The 25,062-nt window shown below is 45.7% G+C and overlaps 1 protein-coding gene across 2 annotated transcripts in view; it reads left to right on the forward strand.

Moving 5' to 3' along the window:
- Positions 1-25,062, forward strand: part of PAK5 (p21 (RAC1) activated kinase 5) — a 116,845-nt gene that overhangs the window by 3,708 nt on the left and 88,075 nt on the right. The gene's annotated exons all lie outside the window — the stretch shown is intronic.

Raw genomic sequence — 25,062 nt, forward strand, 5'->3', positions numbered from 1 at the left:
GGCTCTTAAATTTGCCACTCTCCTATTGCTCTAACGCAGGTGGTTTTGGTGAGTCTGGGCAGGGACCCAAGTGGGCACAGAAGTGGGAGCCCTGCCCTGCGTAAGCAGCTCTTGTTGTGCTGTAAAACAAGCCACACTGGGAGCACTGTGCTGTAGGGACTGTGCCAGTCCAGGGGGGTTCACTCACATCAGAGACAAGAAACAAGCTGAGTGCTAGAGAAAGGGCTTTTTTTTATTGATAGCAGAGATTTAAGGGAGGGTTCTGCTATTTGGCAGGCAGGCAGAGCAGTGCCCTGGCACAGGGCATAGTTATCCTGACTGCAGGGCACAGAGCAGGGCTCCTGCTACAGCTGCAGCCTCTGCAGAATTGGGAAGAGCCGAGTAGACTTGGGAGTGAGACCAGCAAAGGTAAATGCTGCAGCATCAAGACTCAGCTGACCTCCAGAAGCAGGTCAGGAGGGATGCTGCCAGCTCTCCTTGTGCTTTCTCACCAAAGTTGGAGGCAAGGCCTTTCTTTCCCTTCTTGGTCATGGTGGAAGTGCTGCTGATCACCACTAAACCCTTGGTATCAGAACCTGCTCTTTAAATACAATTTTTTAATTATTATTTCTTTTTGGTGTGGGTCCATGTAAAGGGTCCCCCCTAAGAAGGTGTGGTTGTGTTGCAGGTGGGAGTTGTGTTCATTCCCTGTTTGAACTGGAAAGGCACTGGGAGCGTGGGACTGGCTGTCAGCACGACCCACACACGTTTTACTGGTCCTTCTCGTTTGTCCTCCATGCGAACGTGCAAATCCCATCTTGTGGATCAATAGTGCTGTGCTATCGCAGCCATCCAGCTCCAGGCGCTTTTGGGATAGAGCTGCTGTCATCTGCATCCCAAAACCACCCTGTGCACCCCACCCAGCATGTGTACAAACATGCAGAGCTTTCTTTGGAGTGGACAAGGGGATGTAACACTCAATTTGCCTTTCAGTGGCTCAGCAGCAGCAGCAAGACGCAGCAGGGCTGTGTGTATTGGGGGGCTTATTTCACTCACCAAGTGCTTTTAAAAATCTTTAAGCCCCTCTTGCCAGAAGACTGGGGCAGGACATGGCCTGCAAAGTGTCTGTGGTGCAAAAGGACTACCTGCACTGCTTATTTAGCAGAAAGAGGTGTCATTGCTGTTCCTGGCACAGGAGCCATGACTGCAAATGCCTGCGCTTGGTGCTGACTGGGCTGGGAAAGCACCTGAGTCCCTCCCCACTGGTGAGGACGGCACAGCCCTGGCCCTGCTGCCAGGCTTGGCAGGGAGAGTGAGTTGCAAACTGAGTAGCTGTGGGTGCTATGCCTGAGGGTGGCACTGGCCCTCCCCACCCATGGATCAGCAGGAGTGGGTGGCCCCGGCCAGACTGGCGTGTCTCGCCAGCTTGAGGTGTGAGCAGGGCAAGCTCCTGTCTGCAGGCCGATGAGGCCATACCTGCCAGGCTTTGAATTGGCAGCCTGAGCCTCCTGTATCCCTGCAGTCCTGGCCAAAAAAGGTCTATGGTCCTTTTTGCTGCCAGAAAGGAAAAACTCCAAGCACTGCCTCTGTAAACAATGAGTTTGCACGCCCTGCTTGTTAGGTGTGCTGAGAGAGCATGAAAAGCCTTCACGCTCCTCCAAACACTGGAGACTAAAGGTCAGCCCCAAACCCAGGAGAAGTGGAATGGAGGCACTGGCTCCAATCTTCCCTCGCTGGCCTCGGGTGTTTGGGCTTTTGCCTGTCGGTGAGACCGGTCGGAAGATTGATTTCCTCACTGCGCTTCCTTGGTGATGGAGTTGGGGAAGTGTGTTTCTTCCTGGGCTGCATGGAAGGTCGACGTTTCGCCTCAGATCTGGGGTCATTTTTCTAGGGAAAAAAAAAAAAAGTTGAAGTACTTGGGCTTTTGGCTTAAAAAGACAGGGATATTTTACGGAACTTGCCTTTTTCTAGTAAATGCCATTTATCATGAATGCAGTGACGCCGTCTGTTGGCCGCCAGCGGGGCTGCAGCAGCGGGGGCTGGCAAAGCACCGCCCTCCCCCATATTTTGGGAGGCGCAGCCCTGGGTGACACCTCCCCTCATTCTGGGGGACCCGCAGCCCTGGGTGACCGCTCTGGAACCAGCAGCAGCTGCTTCCCCCACCATACCGACACCAGCAGCTCTTGAGATAGGGGATGTCAGTATTTCCACCCTTCTTCTAGGTTGACCCTTCTTACCTTCCCCAGAAATGCTCTGGCTTTAAAAGATGAACCACCAGCTACCCAGAATCACTGAGAAAATTATTTTATTTGTAGGGGTTTTTTTTTCCCCAAGGAATGATTTCCCTCTTCAGTGTTTCTTCCTAGTCAATGAATCAATATTAAAATGAGAGGTGCTAGTGCAGGTCAAGAAAACACTTCAAAAGCAGTGATTTTTTTTTTTTTTTATTTCTATCTCCACTACTGTAATATCTGGGAACAGTCAAGAGCTCAGGCTTGCCCTGGTTTTTGTATTACCATATTCACAAGCATGAATCTATTTTGCCAGTAGGTGACCCATGGGGCAGCAGTGACACGTCCACTGGCTCCTCTGCTGGCTGTCACCCAGTTCGGGGTTTGCACTACAATTACAAACCTATCTCTTCCAAGGGTTTCCACACCTTCACTGGAGATTTGGTGTCTGTCAACACTGGCTTGATTTGACCACGTGGTTCAAAATGCCTGATAATTACAGCCTTACCTTAAACCTCTTTCAAGCAGGTCCTAAAGCTCTGTTAATTTTCTGTGTTCCTGGTGCTACTAAAGGAGCAATAAAAAGCAATGTTTTTCCTAGAAACCACATCCTTGAAGTCAGACCTCCAGGAAACTTGGAAGCTTTACAGGGGCACCAGAGGGCTTTGAGGCACTTGCTGTGGATCCAGGTTTGAGGTCAGTGCAGTTGTTGTTTAGCCTTCCTTTTGCTGCCTGCATTACCATGGGCATTTTAATTTTACAAACGAAATAATTTTAATAATGTTTATAAATTAAATCATTTCAATATTGTTAAATTTGATGTCAGCTTTACAATGGCTTCCCTACACTTCAGGTTTATTCTGCTGAGGGAAGTGGAGGCACAAATCCATTTGTTGTGATTTGGAGTGCACTCAGGAGAGTTGTAGAGATTTGAGAGCTCAAAGGTAAGTGTACTGAGGGCCTTCAGAGGCTCTTTGGTGGTCAGCAGCTCTTTGCAGGCTCTCCAGCAGCCTGTGGGAGCTCTCACAAAACAGCTGCATCTCTTTCTCCCCTTCTGTTTGATTGCAATCCTTACTCCAAAACATTACACCTGCATGAAAGATCACCAGGAAATTCAGTTCCTCACTGAATGAAAACTGTTGTTTAAAACCACAGAGCATTTTTTTGTTCCCAAGTGCAGGTATAGAGGTTTAAATTTTGCTTTATTCCCTTTGTGTTTGTTTTCCTTTCTCTCTTTTTCAGTAGCAACATGAAAAGAGGTAAAATTAGACTTAAAAAGAGAAAAATATTGAAAGAAGGAGCGAGGGAGAATAAAAATTGCTATTTTTTTCATTTCCTTTCTTGAAAACTTTTACTGTTAGAAAAGTTGAGATGCTGATTTGATCGCAGTTCAGTAAGTCTGGAGAATTGGTACACTGAGTAAGGAATCTTGTATCTCTTGCAGACTTCCTGAAGTGAAAAGAATGACTAGCTAATGCTTTTGAAATTTTCAGTTTGGTACCAGAAGCAACAGTCGATGGCAATAAAATAATTCTTCCGCTAATTATCTGGCAGCTTAGTCCTACCTGACTCCTAGAAAAGCTCCCCGTTGCTTATTAATGGATGCATCCAAATGTCCTGCGATGTTTGACACCACTTCATTATTCTGGTAAAAGAAGAAAACTACCAGTTTTCCTTTTTTTTTTTTTTTTAAATCCTCTACAAAGGATGTTCCTTTGTGATTCAATAAAATACTGACCTATTTATGTATATATCTCATTAGATGCTCTGGTACTCTTCCCATTTTTCTTTTCTAAAGGCAAATTTCCTTTCACTTGAGGCTTCTTGCTCTCTGTTAAACATTGTTCAGTCACAGCCTGCTAATTGAGTGGAGCGGGAGCAAAGAGGAGAAAATGGAAAAGACAGCTAATAACAAGAGGTGCATAATGTGTGGACAGCGTGGCCATGTCACACAGCTGCAGCACGAGAAGTTTAAGGGTACACAGCCCTGGGTGCCTGAAAACCAGTGTGTGAGCACATCATTATAGGGCACATGTATCACAGGGTCAAACTTATATCCCACAGACAACTTTAAATTATTAATTTGTTGACTTGCAAGCATTGACCTTTTCAGTTAAAATATTCTTTTATGTCTTCCATATAATTTCTTAAGGTTAAAAAAAAAGTTATGGTCTATAGATAATTTCGAAACCTTCACAAATATTATCAGTCAGTTTGAGACCCTTAAGTTATAACAAAGTCCTGTGTTAATTAACTTGACTAATTCATTGCCAAAAATAGATATCTTTTGTCTTCTCTCAGATTTTGGCAGTGGGTTTCGTAGCCACTGGGGACTTGTAATAATGTTCTAATGTTGTATATGCACATTCTTTGAATGTTTCTGTATTGGGTCTCAAATCCTTGAAAAGGTCAGCTATTGCTGAAGCGCAATTGCTTGCAGAAACTGCTTCAGTTGGGTCCTGGCCTTCTGAAAACTCAGTTGTACCTCTGGCCTTTCTTCCTGCTTCAGCCCTGAGCTGCACCCTGACACGAACACCCAGCCTCCAAGGCCAGCTGTAGATGAAGTGTTCCTTAGGACAGAGCCCTAGGCTGATCCTCACTCCAGCCAGAGACTCAATCTGCCTCCAGTGTTCTGGCATCCACCCCTGGCTTCCTCTGGAGCATCCTCTGCAGTCCCCTAATGACTTGTAGATCTGCATTTTTCCTTTTCTCTGAACTCCAGCTCTAGGTTGATCCATTGGCCTAGGAGCCAGTGTTTCAAGTGTTTCCTTATAGCTGTGAAAGCTCTTCTCAAACACAGCAAAGCATCTTGCCAGAATTATGGTCCTGGTTGTCATGGTCCTGTAAAACACTTTGGGTTGGAAGGAACCTTTGCTGGACTACTAAGTTCAGTCTCCTCAGAGCTGGTTCAATTCTCAGGAGTTTTGTGATCAACTTACTATAGGAGCGATGCTGTGGGTCTTAGAAGCTCTCCATGTGTGGAGACATTCAAAACTCAGCTGGGTACTGAGCTGGACAACCTGCTCTGGCTGCTGTGCTTGACCAAGCAAGTTAGACTAGGGAATCTCATGAGGTCCTTTCCAACCTCAACTGTTCTGTGATTCCTTAGGATCGTGGTCATGGCTATCAAGTATTCCCTGCATGTGAGTGGGTAACAATCCAAAGGGGGACTAGTTGGGAAAAATGAAATAGTGCTGCAAAATGGGCTTTCCAGTGCTCTCTGGAAACCATCTGACCTGGATGGTTGGTCAGGACCTCCCTTTGGGAAGTCAGCACAGTTTTGCCCACAGCCCTCCTGTGCTTCATGGAGGCTCTCAGGTCTCCTTCCCATTGAAGAACTTCGAGTCAGTCTCAGGGCACTGAGTTGGCACTGAAACCTGGAAACTCTGAAGAACAGAGACCCCCAGTGGAGATTTATCAAGTTTCACTTGACAGGAGAACATTAATGAAACCAGACTTGGCACAGGTCTTGAGAGCAGCAGAAATGCTACAGGCAGAAGTTCTTACACATTTTTAGGGTGATCTTGTGTACCTGGCATATCTGTCTTGTTTGGGAAACCTGAGCAGTGGAATAAGTCCCTGCCATAAACATTCTCAAAGTTTTATGCAACCCTGTCAGCAATTGCCAGTATATAAAGTGGAATTAAATGGGTCATACTTATAAGCAAAAAAAAAGTACGAAATTCATCATATAATTTGTTCATTTAACAAAATCACAGATTATTCCATAGTCTCTTAGTTGGATGAATGGAAAAGTAAAATTAAACATATAGATGAAGTACAGAATAACCCATCAGTACAACAATTCCGTCTTTAGAAGTGCAAGTGCTGTTTTTTCTCCCTGGGTCAGCCCCAGCTGATTAAACACCAAATTCCTAACGCGAGAGATCCCGCATTTCTCTACTGCTGCCACACTGGGCCTTTAAGTCCTGGCATCTCTCAGTTGTGGTTTATAAGATAAAATAAATCCTTTTCCCATCATAAATCCTGTATGAGTCAGTATTATCCTGCTTCTGCAGCTGAGAAAATTAGGTCAGACAGGAGAAATTACTTGATGGAGGCCACCAGGGAGCTCTGTGTTGGAGTGACAATTAGGGTGGAGGTGCCCTGGCATAATCAGTCAGGTCCTGACATTTGTGGCATCCTTCCCATGCTGGAAAAATGCCAGTGGCATCACTTCTTTTTGTCCTTTAAAACTGCTGGGTGATGACAAAAATGGGTTATGTCTTGGGTTAAGCACACCTTCGAGTACATTTCTTAGAACTGCCAAATAGTCCAACTCCCAAATTCCTTTCCTGTTCAACATCAATATTAATGCAGATTTTCTGACTTAAACGCACAGGCTTTCTTGAGTGTTCAGATACCAAATTGACTTAAGCCAGAGAAGAAACCGTATTTGGGAAACCCTGAAAATCTTCTTTAATCAGAAGCTTATTAAATGCAGAGCAAAAAATATGAACTGCTAATTTTCAGAATGGACACACTCTGATTTTTGGCTTCCCATTCTTTTTCCCCAGCACAGTGATGGATGTGCTTTCTGTGCTCACTGTAGTCAGACTTTTCTTGAAGTCTGAAGGGGCTGAGGATTTAAAAATGCAACCTGACTGCAATTAAATTACTTTTGCCTGTCAACACATTCTCTATTTCTGTGTACCAGCATAAATCAGAAATATTTAGCGATCTCTGTTAGAGATTTGTCTGCGCCGAAAAGCAAAGGAAGCACCCTGCAGGGAAGTGAGCAGGTAAAACAAACACCCTGCTTTAGATAAGCCATTGCAGAGGATTCTTCCATACAAAATACCTTTCTAATAACATCAGCCAGTTGCAAGTGTGTTAGGTGTCCTTTCCACCTGTGATGATCCAATGTTTTACCTGAATTACCTTCATTTCTGGTAAGCATTCTGGGCAAGCACCAAAAGTGTCAGTTTTAGAGACCTGTCTGACAGCGGCAGATTAGGGTCTGGTGAAGATGGTGTTTGTAAGGGTTTGGTTGTGGTTTAAATCCTCTTTCTCAGTATCCCAAGGATGGAGATTCCCTCTTCTCTGGACTCTACAGCCCTGGTGTAGCCAGTCAGTGCCCATAACCGGCCTGGTGGCCCTCCACTGGCATCACTCCAGCTGGTCAACCTCCTTCTCCTCTGGAAGGCATCGTGTGTCTTTTCCATATATACTTGCCTGGACTTAATAATTTCACTGGGAAAATCCTAATTGCTCCTGTATGGATGAACTGTAATCTTTCAGCAGTGTTTTCCCAAGCACTTATTTTTCTGGCCCTGCTCCCAGTCAGGCTTTGCTGCCTCCAGAGGGATTCAGCCAAGCTGCTTCCCTGAATCTGCAAGATACAGCTCATAGCCTCAGATAACAAATGCTTATGTATTTTCATTTTGTTTTGATATTTTCTGTCTAAAAACATATTGCTCCACTGCCTCCTTCTTGCAAGGAGCACAAATCCCACTCCTGAAAGCCCAGTGTGCAGCTCCTGAGCTGCAGCAAAGCCAGGCTTTCCCAGGCTGTTGTCAGAAATAAGGCCTCTTTATCTCCCTTCCTGTGTCACTGGTCTCCATCTGAGAGAAGGGTGAAGTGTAAAGCAGAGCACACTGAGAGGCTTTAACCACACTGATGCCACCGTCCCTCACTGCTTGGTGTGTCTGTTCCCAGGAAAAGGGCTGCTGGAGCCACATCTACCAGTCCTTCACATTTTTTGTAAGGATCCAGCTCTCCTCAGCCTTTTATATTCTCCACTGCTCCTGAAGTGTGTCTGGCATTCACAGTGCTGTCTGGGAAGTGCAGCAGAGACAGGGACAGAAGACTCCTTCCATCTGGGTGCAAGGCCTGGCATCGCTCTGAGTTGCAGTGCATCAGGTTTGGACTTTGGTGCCTTGTGCCCATGGGAAACTGACCTGGGCATTTCCCAGCATGGCTTTCATTAATTACACTGCACCCAAAATGAGTAGCTCGACTTCTCTCTGTTGCCTGAATTTCGTTCAAAGCAAACCTCCCCTGCCTGTTCAGGCAGTTCATGATGTTGTGCCACAACATTATGCTGATAACTGTAACCACAGAAGCTGCCTCTGTGCTTCATGATTCAGTCCTTAACTGCTGCCCACAGCTGTGGTACAACCTACATGGGCATTTTCAGCACCCCTGGAACCTCACACAAGCTTTGCTTTCCATCTGAGAGTGTGCCATTCACAGGAGAATTATAGTAAAATAGGTCTCTTTATCCTTTTTTCTGCCTAGATTACCCAGCACTGCCTTTAGACAGGAGAGCTTGGGCAGTGGTGTGTTAGCTGCCTTGAAGCTCAGATTGGAGGGCATGTTGTGGAACATCACAGAAGATAGGAGACAGAGTATATCCCTGTGGTTCTGGATCCCTTTAGTACTGCAGATTTAAGCTAGGTCAGTTATAAAACAGCTTGAAGCAGAAAGATGAAAGAGCTGCAATTAACATCATCAAGCCCATATTTTCTTATGAACAGCAAATGCAAATGTTAATGCAGACAAGCAAAGACCTCTTCCAACCTCTGTATGTGCTGAAAATTTAGCAAGCACATCAATAAACTGTTCATGAAGATACTTGTGAATATTTTTGTATTTTAGACTTGTCATCAGCAACTTTTCAAGATAATTATGTTGTGTGAAATGATTACTATAGAATGAAAGAGCAAGCTCCAGGGTAGTTTGTCTCTGTGGCTGTTCATTTTTCAGTGATATGAATGATGGTTTTAATCAACAGGTCTATGCAATGGAATAAATTCCACTGTCTCATCATTGCTCTGGGGTGCAGGCGGTTTTCACCAATAACTATTTTTTATAACCAGAAACAGCTCCTGCTGAATTCCAGCAAAGAAAAGGACACATATGCTGTACGTGAGTATATTGTGCTTTATGGCTGGCATTTCTAAAGCTACACAAACAATCTGGATTCCCAGATCCCATCAGTGTTAATGAGGACAGAGTAACCAAGCCCTTCATTGCCCTAAGTGGAAAATCTATGTACACAGTGCTTAATTCAAAGTATACAGAACTCAGCGGGTAGGCTTCTGTTGATATCAAAAGATTTTAAACCTGGCCTACATCAAGAACTTCAGAGAAAGCACCAGCCACTTCACACCCCAGCAAAGGGGTGTTGAGGTAACCCAGCTGACTTGGCACTATGGGGAATATTAGAGAGGACTGATACAGCTGGGCTGGGAGCAAACAACCTCTTGCACGGAGAATCCCAAAGCAGTGCAGCCCCAGCAGCCTGCAATGGGATGCTAAAGTTGCAGCAATTTCAGGAGGATTTATGGGGTTTGGTAGCAAAAGATGCAGCAGCTGTGTCAGGGCAGGGAGGGACATAAGGGCATTGAGAGAGACAGAAGAACCCAAGTCCTTCCTCCACCTTCCTTTTTACCCCAGCTGGCATCAAGGCTGTTCTTTAGCACATGGTATGGCCCTGGCCGGGCTGTGTCCATGCCCACAGAGGTGTCAGCTTCTCCACAAGCCAGTGCATCTCAGTCCTTCATGGCCTCAATCACCAAACTGAAAGGGAAACTCAGAGGCTGTCCCCAGTTAACTCTTGGATGCTCTCCTGGACACACAACTCAAAGTCCTTGTTTTGCTCAGTCCTGAGCTGTTAACTTGTGCCTTTGCTGTTTGCCTCAGCTGGTGCTGAGCACCAGTGACAGCAGATCATTACAGTCGCTCACAGAGCAGCCATTGCACGAGTAGACACTTGTTAAGGCCAGTCTTAGTATTGGCTACATGTGAGCAGAGTTACAGTAGTGACCAGGCTCTCCTGGCTCTTTTAGCACTTCTCATGTTCCCTAAAGATTGTTTAGGCATGATCCAAAATTTCCATATAATGTCTGACTGAAAGCCAGGCAAAATCACTGCTTTGTATTTCCCAGCCCTTTGCCTAGGATGTAAGCTGGGCAAAGGGCTCAGCATATTCCCCTGTGTAAGGATTTGGTAATTTTTGAACACGGCTCTCCAGCAGCCTCAGTGAGCTTTGCAAAATGACCTGGATGCAAGAGGCTCGGTTTCAGCGCTGCATTTGTAAGCAAGTGGATTTTAGGGGGTGCGAGGGAGGTGTTACTCAGTTGTTGGTGATATTAAACCAAGATTCTTTGGCTGAGTTTGGTATTCATCTAACAAAAAAGCTGGTTTTTGTTTGCTAACCTTTCAAATGTGTCCATCTGTAATTAAATATAACCTCTCCACCAAATATAAGGGTACCTCACATACAGGTAAGCAATTGGAGCTGAGTATATATGGTATTTATGTTGGCTTTTCAGTGTCTAATGCTCTAACTTTAGCATTTCCTTGGGTCGTGTGTTCTGTTTTTACTTTGTTTTCCTAGCAACTTGAGTCAACAGCTCTTGGGTAGAAACTAGAATGCAATTAAACGTGCAAAGAAGTGGACTTCAGTTGAATGAAATACTATCAAGTGTGTTGGATACATAAGCAAAACCCAGGCTTATCAAACATGTTTTGTATTCACTGCTGTGTTAGCAAGTTGATGTTACCCGAAGCCAGCAAATTGAAGTGGTTTATGGCCTCCATGTTCTTCTGCTTTTATAACCAGCAGCTCTCTGCCTTGTCCCTCATTTCAGTTACTGGCAATAAGTGTCTTGTTTTTCCAGCTTCAGATTTACTTGTTCATTCAAAGCTAAACCAGCAAAGTAAGGAGATGCTGTATCTGCTGCAAGTCCCTTGTACTTCACCAAGCTCCAGACCTGAAGGCATATCAGATGCCCCTTTATTTTTCCCTCCTTGAGGCAGGATTCTTAAAGGCTGGTTTTATACAGGCAGAAGTCAGATACATTCAGAAAAGGTTAATCATTCACAGTGGCACTGTAGTTAATAGCCTGGGAATGGAGACCAAGGAAATTGATGTTGACTTTCTGGGGTGCTTTAAATGTTCTTGAGAACTTTCTCTCCTGTCTTCCTGAAAGTTTCCTTTCTTGTTTACACCATCTTAAGGACTTTCCAAAGGATGAATAAAAATTCAAATTCTTTAGGAAGGTAAATCTAATGAACCATATGGAAAAAGAAAACTCTTCACCTGGGAAACAGAAAAAGAAAATGTATTTTAGCATGCAATGCATGCCTCATTGGATTTTACTAAATTGCCCTTGCTTTAGCACTGAGTCACAGGAGAAATACAGCATTTCACAAAGCAGGTAGAATCAGAAAGACTTTAAATGATTTCTGGGATATTAAATTCACAGAGACTAAGATGTATTGTGCCAGCCTAATTATTTTGAAGTACTGCAGGTAAATCAATGGATGTACACTTAATGTTTAATTGTAGGGACCATCTATTACTTCCACTGTGTGGGCCAAGTCCTGCTCTCGTTTGCAATTAACGAAGTCTTACTACAGGCAGTAATTCTGTGTGAAATGGGCAGCATTTCAGCACTCGTTTGATGATACATGTTGTGACAGAAAAAAAAAAAAAGCCAACAGTAGAACACGCGGCTCTTGCTTTCCCACTATTAGCCTAGAGGTGGCATTGCAAAGATTTCCACAATGACGAGCAGATGACAGCAGCCAGTCCACTAAAGAAAAGTACATGTTCATTCTGAGTGGTTTTCCAAAAGGAAAGGACCTCTTGGGTCTATATTGGGTCAGGTGAGCTTCTGCCATCCAAAATCAAAGCAGCATCTCTAGCAAAAAATGGCTTTTCTCTAATTCACTCAGAATTTGTCACCTTGGCTCTCACCTTGGCTGACTGCCAGGCCTAGGCAGTGCTGGGAATGTGAGTTCCTGCTCCAGCTGAAGTCTGGTGGCCAGGAAAAACTGAGTGTCATTCCCATCTTGGGGAAGTAGATTCTTCTTGCTCTGTGTTCTCCATGGAGCTCATTTAGAGCCGACGATGTTAGAGTTTAAATTGTGACTGATTCCATTCAGTGCTTAGCATTGCCAGGTGTATTTGTGTGTTTTCCAGGAAGAACATTGCTGTAGCGTTTGTTCCCAACTTACTTCTAGGTCCTTGTCTGGCTTCCTCATGAAAAGGATCGAGGTTTTGAGCTGGAAGCTCCCAAGAGCAGGGATTGCTGTCTGTGCATTCTCTACATGAAGGTTTTCTTCTGTGTGAGTTTCTCGAGGACACCTACATGCCACCAGCAAAACTGTACCCTTGTCAGCCTGTGCTCTGGAGAGACCAGTCCTCCAGGAACTGAAATGCCAATAAGTGATACCACCAACATCCTTAAAAGAATCACTCTGGGGTTCTTTGAGCATTACCTGGGGGCAGCAGGTGGCCTTCATGGTGAGAGCCACAGTGCTCAAACTCCTTTGTAATGCTTTTCCCACTCTCACCTCATGACTCTTGGGGTCCAGTTTGCTCTGATGAATGCCTTGGCATGTGGCACAGGGGAGAAGCACTTGCTGTAGGAGGTCATGTTTGCTTGCTTGTTGTGATCACAGCAGGTGTAAAACATGTCCTAGCAAACACCCTCTTAGCCAAAAATGTTTGAACTCTCTGAAAGTTTACCTTTGTAAAATTGTGCTTTTGCAGTCTGCAACCAATCAGGGCTCCAGAGCTTTCTGTGCAAGCCAAGTAACCAAACCAGCTCTGCGTTGGTTCTCCACTGTTGACTGGAAGAGCAAATGTGTTAATTTTATGGCTCTGCTAAGATCTCTTAGCACAGGGTTCACCCTGTGCCAGAGTGTGCAAGTGGTGCAGCGTCACCACGCCTGGGCAGCAGGGGCTACATGGAAATGTAATTCACAGAAGAGTATTATCGATCCAAGTAACTCATTAAAGGGAGCAGGTATTATTTAGGATTATCCCAAGGTCCTAATTCCATCATCCCCCCTTTGCTATGTACTTATGTCAGAGCCAGCTAAACTTCACCCGTCCCCATCTTTCGTTTGGGTCTGTGGTACGCTGGAGATGTCCTGCTCTAGAGATGCTCCTTGGGGAATGTGCCTCTCCTGTTGCTTCCATCCACTTCCCACCGCGGCTCCCATCATACCTGCCCTCAGCAGGGCTAAATCCCTCGGGACAAGCCAGGCGCGCATCGCCTCTCCGGCAGCGGCACCCTTATAGGGGGGTGTGGGGGGGAGGGGAATCTCCCGTTGCCATGACAATGAGCCCGTCGGGATGAACATTTCTTTTTGTGAACAGCAATTCAAAGCTTAAAGCAATGCTGCTGCCTCCCAAAGCTTATTAGTGCCACGCGTAAACAGAGCTGGGCAAAGCCTTGGGAAAATAAATGGGCGGGGGGGAAGCTGGCTGGTGCCGCGGACCCTTCCCTGCTCGGGCTTCGAGCAGTGGAAGGCGATTGCTTTCTGCCTCTTTGTTCCCGGCCCTGGCACAAATCACATCCAGCCTCCCTTCCCCCAGCAAAGCTCGCGCTAAGCTGGAGCACACCAGAGCGAAAACGGATTAAAAAGAAAAATCATCCTTGCTGCAGCAGATGAAGAGGGTATAAATCAGCGAGATGGAGGGTGCTCTGCCCCAGGGCTGGGCTCGCCGCTGCTAATGAGGGGCTTAAATCAAAGACGGTCGAGGGGCCCGGGTGTGCGCCGACCCCTCCTCTGCGTGCTGGATCTGCAGCACCAGCGGGCCGAGAAGGGCAGCGGCCAGAGCCGCTGTGGGTGTGAGTCCGGGAGCGCGGGCCGAGCCGGAGCTGCCGCTCGCCACGCTGGAGGGAGCTCCTGAGACGGCAAAAGCGCCGTGTCCTGCTCCAGCCCTCCCGAGTCAGACCCCAGAACGATGGAAACAGGCTATATTTCAGGATGCTTTTAATAGCTGATGTTGGCAGACAGGTTGTTTCTTTTTAGATCTATGAAGAGTCACATTTTTTTTCCCTGGGTAAATTAGTCTTATGTAGGTTGTAAACAGCTTATATAGATCTTGATTTTTTTTTTTTTAAGGTTTTTACATACAAAATCTGACTTTCTTGGAGCCAGGTTACTTTGGGAGCTGGGGGTTGAATTTTCAGGTTGAGGGTGACAGAGCATTACAATGTCCATTATCCTTTCCCCCATCAGCTGTCCCATAAACCAGGGCCGGCACAGGGATAGTACAGGGTGGGAGGCAGACTTTCAGCCAGCCCTGCCAACAAAAAAAATAGAGTGAAAAGCCGGGATGGGTGAGCACAGCCCTGTGGATGAGGCAAAGCGGGAAGTGGGACGTGCTCCTTGCTGTGGGATGGGCTCAGTGTGGCTGGTGTCGGTGTCCACAGGTCACCTGGCAAAAGCATTCCCAGAAAGAAGGGGGTTCTTGCAAGCATGGGTGGAAAAGCAGCTGGGCACTGGAGGACTGGGGGGAAGACAACAATAAAACAAACCTGCTTGCTTTGTGCAGGCTTTGGCAGCCTTGAAAAGTGGCTTAAAACTGGTGAAAGCCGCCCAGGGGTGAACGCTGAATAAGGACAAGTGAGACCATATTTTCCTTGAGCTGGTTAAAGATTGACTGTGTTTTGGCACTTTTCCTCAGTTCTTGTTTCTATTTGCTTCAACCACTGAGTGCTGAGCAGTGATAACAAACCCAAAAGGCTCCATCCTTTGTGGAAAGGCTGTCTCCAGAGCACCCGGGGCAGTGAGGCTGAGAAGGGCTTACAGTGCTTGTACCGTGGTGGGAGACCCCACATAACACCACCACAACGCCATAAGGGGCAGAGCGGAAGGGGTTTTGGTAATGAGGTGTGATCTGTAACCAGAGTCAGATGTGATGCTGAAGAACTCTCAAGCACAGGTGTGGTGTGGTATTCCTTAAAGGGCTCGAAATACAAAGAGTCAGAACCATGCTTCCCAGAAAATGCTGGGTTTGTCCCTGGTGGTGTTGTGCCAGCAGGAATGGATTAAGGGAGAATTCCCTCATTAGGGAAGGGGGGGACTCCTTAATCCCCAAAGCCAGGATTTAAAGATCCTAGAGAGAGTAATCACAGACAGTGGATTAGCACCTATTGGGGAGCCTGGCAGGAGAGGGCAGCGTGGCACTGCCAACCCCAGGGTTGGTCCTCACCCTTGTTTGCAGCTCCTTTTCCCAGGCCTGTGTCTTAGACAGGTTCACTTAAAAACACAAAATTCACAGAGATGAAGACCTCAAAAAGAGCATTTCCTCAAGTCATGGATGATTTCCTGCAAGTGAGAAGTGTGTGAAACATGTCTGGGGCAGGTGACAAATGATGGCAGAGGTGTGGTGTGTTTGTTTTTTTGTTTTTACAAGCACCTTTAATATTGCTCTTGCAAGGCTTCTGCCATCACGAACTGAGTCAGCCTTTAGCCAGAAGAAGAAAAGGAGGAGATGCTTGTCAGTCAACAGAAACTAGCTGGTGTCGGGCTGTCCCCATGCTGCCTGGAGGCGTGTTGGCCTCCAGCCATGCAAGAAAACCCATAATTAGTGCCTTGTTTGTGTGGGAAGCCTGGAAAAGAGAGTTTGTGGCAGTGTGGCCCTCATTTGTTACTTATTGTGGCTCAGATGTCAGGGAGCAGGACCGTGCACTGCTTTTCTCTGAGAATGCCAAACCCAGTCTTTTCAGCAAGGTCTGACTTCTTTCTCATTCGAAACAAAACCTTAAAACATGCAATTGACACACAGATATAGCACAAGTGAAGTATTTAGCTTGGCTAAGGCATATTTCCCCTGGGAGATCTTGCAGGAGAAATAGACCATATTGGCTTTTCCAACCGGCCTTAGGTACTGCTGCAGCAGCTCATGAACTCGGTGGTGTGTGCGTTTATCTGGCAGGAGGCAGTTGCCTCAAACACAGTGAGGATCAGCTCCCCAAGCTTCACCATTTCAAATTTAAAACAGCATTATTTATTCAGACAGGATTTTCTGGCAGCAAACCTCGCATCCTTTTTTGCATCCTCTGTAGTCAAGAGGAAGGATGGTGATACGCTTGATGGTGCCCAGAGCATGGCCTGTGCTCTGTGGCAATGTCCAGGCTCAGCTGAGCTGGGTGGAGCAGTTGGGCAAGAGCCAGGCAACCCACCTCGGGCAGGGCAACTGGAGCTTCAGGTCCTGCTGCACGTTGCCTTCTTGTCTGCATTCTTTAAAAGTTCGCTTTGGACAATACTGGATCCCTTCCCTGCCCTCTGACAGGGCTGGTGCTGCTCTATCCCAGCCCTGCAAGTGCAGCCCATCAGCCACCGTGGCTTTCAAGTATAATATGATCATCTCCCTTTGCTGAATTGAGGATTGGTGTTCTCTCCTCTCCTGCTCAGCCACACTGGTGGAGAGGGGGATTTTTGTTCTTGTGCCATCAATGCCCAGTCTTGGGAGAGTCTGCTCTGCCCAAAACAGGGCACATCTACCCCTGGAGCACAGCAGAGGAACACCCAGGTGCTGTCTGGCAGAGGAAGCTCCATCAGCAGGTTACCCACTCCCATACTTGGATGCTGCTGGGAGAGGTGCCACATACTCCATGTTGACAGACCTGCACAACTGTGGGGTTTTCTGCCTTTTTTCTTTCCCTCCTGGGCTATGTCTAATTGAATTTGGATAGCAGGGGTTTTTACTAGAGACTGTGCCACTGCTCTGGAATACCCGCTCCTACAATTTATCCTTTCAATTTATACGTTGCCAAGGAGCTGTGCTAACCCTCGCCTCTTAAAGGGTGAAAATCCTTTCTGTTGTTGAAAATTGACTGTGTGCAAGTCTCTGAGGACCAGCACCAGCTTGTGCCATGCACCAAACAGGAGCAGTGGTCTGAGTCTGATTTGTAAATCAGGTCACTGACATTAGCAAGGCAAGAACAGCAAACAACCTGGTGGTATTGTCCCATCTGTGCTCAGAGGAGACCCAGAATGGTACTAGCAGAAGGGCTGCAGGGAGAGAACAAGGTGTCTTGGCAAACCCGTGTGTATGTAATAGTCAAGAGAAATCTTTGTTTTCAGCAGGTTGTTTTCCATCTCTCTCATGTAGCCATCAGCATAATTGTAGCATCCAGGGTGCTCAGAGAGATAATGCCCCAGAGTTACAGCTAATGGGGATGGGTGGGAGAGAGAAGATGAACAACTTTTTATTGCTGCCATACGCTTTAAATCCCTTCAACTTTATTGCTATAGCCAAAGTGAGGAATTCTTTTTTTTCATTGGCAATTTTAATGCTGTTTTGAAAGAGCCAGGTTAGCAAAGGCAAGGAAGTAACTGCCTGCCCACCCCTGGGATGCCTTCCTGCTCCTGCCTGCACTCAACATCTCATCAACTCACCCTGCCAACTTCGGGTACCTTCCTGGTTTTACCATCTCGGTCAAATCAAACAAAGAAGAGTCCTTTGTTTTGAACAGAGACCACAAGGTAAACCCAGGAGTTGTTCTTCAGATCTCAATGTGTGCTTGGACTGCTGGAGAGCATCCACTGAGAGGGAGGAGATGGATCACAGCCCATGGGAGTGAGGGCAGTATCTGAACCTGCTGCACTGGTTTGAGCATCCTGCAGTCCTCCTGCCCTGGCCAGTGGAGGTTGAAGCTGATTTTTCAGTCAGGGCACTGCTGGGCATGGAGGGGGGCAGACTTGGCAAAGCCATGATCCTATTTGCTCTGATCACTAAAGGTCACAAGGTGGCTCCTTCTGTCAGGGGGAGGAAATGAACTCTGGTATCTTCAGCAAGCTAATTCCAGGCTTGTACTGATTCCCCTTTCAGTTTTATTTAGTCATCTTTGGTGTCTGATTCTAAAACACGGCTTTGTACTGCTAAACCTTTGCTGCATATTAGCAGAGAGGCAGCTGGAATTCGAATTTGATTTTGACTATAGTGAGAAACCTTATATTTAGCACTTGGCAAATCTCTTGAATGCAGGAGCACATCAGTTTATAAATGCAGGTTGCTTTGATCAGAGTAATTTTGGAGGCTTAAGTATGAGAGGGAATATAGGCTGGGTACTGGTACTTGTAAAGGAGCAATAGAAAAAGTATTCTACCAGGTGATTGGAATTACATTACTCTACAATACCAACCTACCTAGAATTTGCTGCAAAGGATTCTTTGTGATAGAAAAATGCTTTGGGTTACAAAGTACTTCCAATGGAGTCTTTTGCAGCCTGCAATATAAGGGTCAGGTACAGAAACACATTCTCTCAGGTGAAGGGACCAACAACAGTCAAGAATGGCCAGAGGTGGACTGACCCAGGGATGTGATGCAGACCAGGAAATGAAGACCAACTGAAATGGCAGTGGGATAAACTGCCTGCTTTCATCCCTCTTCTCTGTTGGACAAAACTCCTGCTGGCTTCTTTGCCATGTAGGATGCCAAACTAAGAGTCACTCTTGGCATTAAAACACGTGTAGGATGCAGGGTTTTGCCGTATGTTCTAACAAAAGCAAGTACTTTAGTTTGCAGCTTGGGGATGGAGCTGGAGGTGTTCTCAGTGATTGCATCTTCCGAGAGCTCGTGTCCCTTTGGAACATGTCCTGTTTCAGAAGGAGCCACATCTGACCGACTTCACAGCAGCTCCCACAGGCACATGGACCCAACTGCACCTCTGTAAATTCTGAGGTGCTCCCTGAACATCCCTGGGGCCTGGTTTTCTTTTGGAGTTGCTTTTAGAGGGAGGAGGGCTTGGCACCTACAGAGTGGGGAGCAAGGGCTTTTAGCAGCTGGGAGGTACATCTGTGGGCTTATTGCTTTTCAAGAAAGACTGATTTTTAGAGAGAGGGTTCCCTTTGCATAGCAGAAGTGATTGCTTCCAGAACTTAGGAGTACATGGCTTTAATGAGCTCAGGTTCTGCTCCCAGCAGAAAGAGAAAAAAACTAAGGCAGTAGCAGTGACTTTGCTCTTCATATTTGCATGGGAAGAACAGAAAATGGAGCTTGAATGAAAATATTATCACAGGTGTTGTGGGCATGATAACGGAGCATTCGCCGCCTCCCAAAAAACAGTCAGATGAAGAGGGGACCCTTCCGATCACTTCTGCTGGCTTCTGGCTTCCCAGAAGTACCCCATCACTTTGATTTATTGACATGCTGGGGAAGGGCAGTTAATTTTTACCATCAGCCAACCCTGTGAGTCCAGATCTTCTAGAACAAAACTTCTAGAACAAAACTTCTAGAACAAAACAAAGCACTGTTGTGTGGTGGTGCTCTGGGAGCTCAGCTCTGGTCATTGCTCATTCTCTGCTTTGGGGCTGTGGCTGCCTCTTCTCAGATGTAACTCCTCAGGGAGCTTGACCAGGAGACCTCCACGATTGCAGGGCTTGGTCTGTGCTAGTCCCCAAGCCCAGAGCACTCAGCCTGGAAACTTGAGCAAACAAGCCTCTTCCACAGCTACTTGTCAAGAGGTTTTTGCCCACTGTCAGAGCTCCTTCCAGGCTGGGATTCCTTCTTCTCCCCAGCCCACCACATCACTGTAGCCCAGCGAGCACTGGAGATGCTACAAAGATTATTTTTGCACCATGGCTAGAGAGAGAGCACGAGAGATTTGGTGCCTTCCAGCTTCTGCTCTTTGGGCCCTTGGATCCTGTGGCAGGAGCGGGTTTGTTTCCTGGTGAAGAGCTGAGTGTGGGCCAGTTGGCAGCGCCTGCGCAGGGACACCGTGCTCCGAGCAGAGTTGGGATTGAGGCACAGCGTGGCTAAAACGGATTGACAGATTTGCAGAGAGCAACTTTCATGCATCCCATATGCTGCTTAGCTTCATCTGGGCAACTTAAGAGAGGTGAAAAAATCTTTTGCTGGAGAAGAATGAGAGTATTTGTATACTTGGCCTTTTTTAAGTATCTCTTTTTCCCCCTCTAGCTTGACCTGACGTGGTCAAAAAGAAAAAAAAGTTATCAGTTAATCATTCTGGAAGTGTGCACAGATGTATTAAACAAGTATAGTTTTCTGTGGCCCTAACAGCAGGCACAGGAAAGTTCCCAAAATTGTCAAGAGGTTCTGCTCTCTAAGAATTGCAGCCCTGACTAAGATTATCAAAGATGCAATGCTGCTAAAGGGCACAGTAAGTGCTGGGGCACTCTGATTTCCACCTGAACTTTTGGCTTGTTACCTATAGCAGAACTTCCCAGGAAGTATGAAATGTAACCTTGAGGTCAAATAAGAACTTTTTGGAGCAATGCTATTTTTACTTGTCTCTGATTCATGTAGGCAAACACGTGCAGTGCAGACCATCAGTCCTGATGAAGTGCCATTGTTTAATACTGAAAAAATGCACATTTGATCTAGTTTGCATTTCCTAAAAACTGTTATTGATTTGACAATACATTTTTCCTCAGAAAAAAAAAAATCTGCAGTTATTTATTCATTCTTGCCCCTTGGAGAGCTCGCTACCATCTGTTTTTCTTGGCTTTGCATTACCTTTTTTTTTGCACTTGTTCTTTTCCCACTGTGCACCACTGAAGAACTATACTACACATTATCTCATATCCAAATTATGCAGGGTATTGTAAACATGTTGTAAACTTTGCCAGTTGCAAAGTCAAGGGCTCTGAGAGATCTTGCTTAGCACTGGAAATTATCTTTGAAGAAAGAAGGCAGCCTTTTGGAAGCAGATTTGCAGGGCAGTGTGACACAGAAGTGTAATACTGGGGAGAAAAAGGAGCAAATGAATTTGTTCATGGATCCCTATAACTTTATCACAGAGGCCAAGAAGTCCCTGAACCAGTATCTGCTCAGCACCCACAGATAAGACACAGCAGGGCTCCTCTATCCTGCTGCTGGGACCTGCAGGCTCTGGCAGGTGGCAACAGGGATTTGAGCTTGATAAAGTTCCACACTGCCATCATTTCAGGCAGGACAGGACCATGCTCAGGACACATCACAGGACTGAAGCTCCTGCATGGTCCCAGAGTTATCCGTGGAGTTGGAGCAGCCATATCCTGCAACCAGCGTCCTGGGAAGGTGGAAACTGCCGAGCATCTTGTGTTCTGCCTTGCAGGGTTGGGGCCCATTGCTGCCTTCAGAAATAGGAGTTGAAGGGGGAGAATCACAGGTGTGTGAGGATAAGCCTGTGTAAATATCCCTACTTATAGATCTTTGTGTATCTTTTGATCGTTCAACAATAAGAATGTTGGCAGTAGCAATACCAGGCATACCAGAAATCATACCTCAAAAATATACAATAACTTTAAAACCTCCTTCATGAAATTTATCTATTCTCTTTTTCTGTCATCTGGTGACTGATTTCGGTACAGTGAAGGTCATGCCTTCAGGCTTTAATTCCATGGTACACTTCCCAAAAGGGCAGATATCTCTGTGGGAGACACCACTGGAGCCCAGGAAAGGGGAGTGCAGGAGGCGGCACAGAAATAGAGATTACTGTCACCCTTGCTAATAGAGAGGCAGGCCATGGGGCTGTACCACGGCACTTTTTACTGAATTTGCACTCCCAAATTCCTTGAAGAGGACTAAAAAGCAATGTGGATTATAGGACCACAGGGCAGAGCCATTTCAGTGGATGGTGGGCATGTAAAATACCGGTATGGGCTGATGATACACGTATAGCCCTCAGTGAAAGGCAGTTGTCTACACTTGCTATAAATTCATAATGGATGCTTTTGTGCTCGGATTTTGACTGACAAGGAAAGCAAAGGCATCTTAAGTTTAGAGGAGAATTGAGGTGTAGTTATGAGAGTAACTGTTCTGGTACCAGAGTAGTGGCCCTTAAACAGCATTTTGGAACGAGGCCAGGGGCTGCATAGGAGCACATGGTGCTTGGGTTGGCACAGGCCTGCTCCACCCAGCATCATTCAGCCATCCTCCCTGTGCAACTGCTCAAGACCTTAAAAGGCTGCTGCCACCAAGATGAATAGCTGGACAGGGCATTCGTCTGCATTATTTAGGGAATTCAAACCTGTCTTTTTAATTATTCCAGCAATACTTCATCTTCCTCTCCAACCGTTAGTGAAAAGGATCACCAGTTCAGTTGTACTTACATAATGTGGCTGTGAATATCCTATGACTTATTGCCATATCCCTGCTCTTTTTACGGGGTTAAGAGCTTAGGGGAGAAGAATTGCTTGGCTGGGTAAGATGTATTTCTTCATGCAAAGGATGGATGATGTTTTTCCAGCCCTGGAAGTATTCTTGTGAAAGTTATTTCTTCTCTACAGAGTCTTTTATTACTATTATGGGCTTGTGTTCATAGGCTTGCACTCTCATTAATGGGCACAGATTTAAATAAGGGGCTTTAATCAACAATTTTCATCATGATTTAAATCAGCTAGCAGGAAACACAAAATTGATTATTTAAATTAATCTTGTTCTTCATTTGTACTTTTTAATTATTTTCCTAAGGAACAACTGATACTTCCTCACTGAAGCCTGGTACTCTTTTTTCACTCATGAAAATATGGATATGCTATTACCATATTTATTTAAGAATCTGCATATTGAGTTTAAAGTTACTTAATAATTTTCATTTATGTGCCAAACTGATGCCTGATGCCTCTACTCCGTGACTTATTTTAATGTTTGTGTTAAGGTGCATGCAGAAAAAAGTAACATATATTAGTTACTGTGCTCTTAATTTAAATCACATGCTAATCTTAAGTATGATGGACAGATGGGGCAAGGGGAAGAACACAGTTATCAAAACTGATTCTGCATTTGAAATGGACATTTTGAACACAGGAAATATTACCTCTTTGGCAGCAGGCTGGGGTGTTCCTAATCACCAAATCCTTATAAAGACTCATATGGGGGAAAGTGCCATCTCCTGTTCCCTCTTTGGCTTCAATCCCTGAAGGTTTTCTCAAACTGGAGTGAACTGAAGGGAAGAACATCTTCCTGTGCATCCTGAGAAGTAATGGGTCTCTAGGAAATGGGCTTAGAGTCTCAAGAATCTCCTGATCCAGTTGGTTCAGCAAACACTTCAGCCACTGCATTGGCTTGACTTAATCTAAAATTTGAAGGGGTTAATTGCTATTTATTATATAGTATTACAATGAAATTTAGGCCATAATGTTTAGTGCCACTGGCACAAATTTTAAACATATAATGATAAATTTTAAAAAACCCCAATCCTATGCTCTGATTTTTCTGGAAAAAGGATATTTTACATTTTTATCTGCCTTTCATTTGCATCAACTCTAGCTCAGGGCAGCCGCAATGACTTGAGGAGCCATATTTCTGCTTCTTACCATTGTGTGTAAGAAGGCAAAAGCAAAATGAACCTTTTTTGGAAAGCTTTGGGGTAGATCTGTGCATATACACATCTGTTTTTCAGATTGAAGGGATTAGATAGTCAAATTCACCCTAGGTAATTCAGCTGACTTCAGTGCAGAAACTAGTGTCCAAGTTAGAGACCTCGTTTCTTGTTGGCTTTAACCATGAAGACAGAGAGTCCAGGGCTCTCTGGGAAAACACAGGATGGGATTTTCCTATGCCGATGGATGCATCAACCTCCCTTCAATGTGAGTCTCAGCAGGTCCCTGTTACTGAACCTTTATGCCACCCCTTCTCCCAGCACCTCATGGGATATGGAGGGGTTATTGCTCCCTCCCTCCCTCCCTTGTCACTCCTGGAATGGTGCAGTGCCTCTCTCCTGGTGCTGTAGTTTGGCAGCCATCAGCCCATTTTGCCAATTCACTGAGACAGTTTCCTCCAAATCACACTTGAGACTAAAGACAAAACAGCAAAGGCTTAATTTCTTTTTGTTCCCCTGCCAGAAGCCATACATATCATGTCAAGATGTGACATGCAACACCTTGCATTACAGACACACGTCACTCATGCTGACTCAGATCAGGGGAACCCTCACTGCCTTATCCCATATTATTTCTGGTCTGATGCATCAGGGAAAGGCTTCAGCTTTGTGGCGAGGTTTAAACCCAAGTTGTTGGAGTTTTTTCCTTAAAGTTTTAGCCTGGCTTGGGGTTTTGGGGGGAAGAGTTGAGTTGTTTGGGATTTTTACCAGAAGCCTAAACATTCTTCAGCAGCTGTTGATTGCAAATGATGCTTCTGGCTGCAAAACCCACTGCAAAGAAATGGAAACCAGGAGCAACAGAGTGACTTCAACAGTGGTACCCACTCAGGGTGACCCCAGCCAGCCTGTCTCTGAATTTCACATCTAGAAGGTCAAAATTATGGTCCTGACCTTTTGAATAACTTTATGCCGTATTTTGGGCTGGGTTTGTCTGAGCCCAATCTCCCTCCCAGAACGCAGAGTGCCCCTCGTTGTGCTGGTGCTGCCCCACAGGTGCCGTGGGCAGGTGCTGAGGCTGGAGCAGGAGCTTTGCCATCCCAGCAAACACTGACACCATGTGCTGTCAAGAACCAAGGGAGCTCCTTTCATATCACAGCATTATGTAGAGCACTGATTGAGGGGAGCATAAAGAAGGTAGAAGCAAACACTACGGGTAATGGAAGAGCATGTTTCTGAGGGATTTTTTTTTTGCTGTTGTTAATGTAGGTTTTTTCATATGTGCAAAAACCTATTTAGACCTCAGGTGCCTTAGTGCCATGAAAGTCTCAGTCTCTGCACCTCCCTCTGCCTGGCCCAGCACATCCACCCCACACAGCTCCAATGCACCTTTATCTTCAAGCTGTTCCTGTCGAATCCTCTCTGCTCCTGCCATACAGAGTGCATGTTAATGCAAACAGCATCAAAGAAACTAGAAATGATGTGCAATTCAACATCATTAAGTATGAAATCACTCCTCTCCCGTGCAGGGCTGAATCAATCAAGTTGGCTTTGGGTCTTTTCTTCCCAGAGAGCTTCTGCTGCAGGTGCCTCTGAAAAGCACTTTGCTGTCCATGCTCTGTGTTTCCTGACAGGGATGGTTTATGGTCATTCATGAGCACACACTGTCATCTCCCTACTGATTTAGCATGTGGAAGGGTGGGTACCTACCTTTATTAAAGGCAATCTTAATCTTTTTTATGGAACATTTTATAAAAATGTAAGCTTAGAGCAGCTTTCAGAGGCAGCCACAAATTGCCAGCAGTAATACACCAAAATTAGATGGGATAGAT

Source organism: Corvus moneduloides, chromosome 3 (genome assembly GCF_009650955.1).
Source record: "Corvus moneduloides isolate bCorMon1 chromosome 3, bCorMon1.pri, whole genome shotgun sequence".
NCBI lineage: Eukaryota > Metazoa > Chordata > Aves > Passeriformes > Corvidae > Corvus > Corvus moneduloides.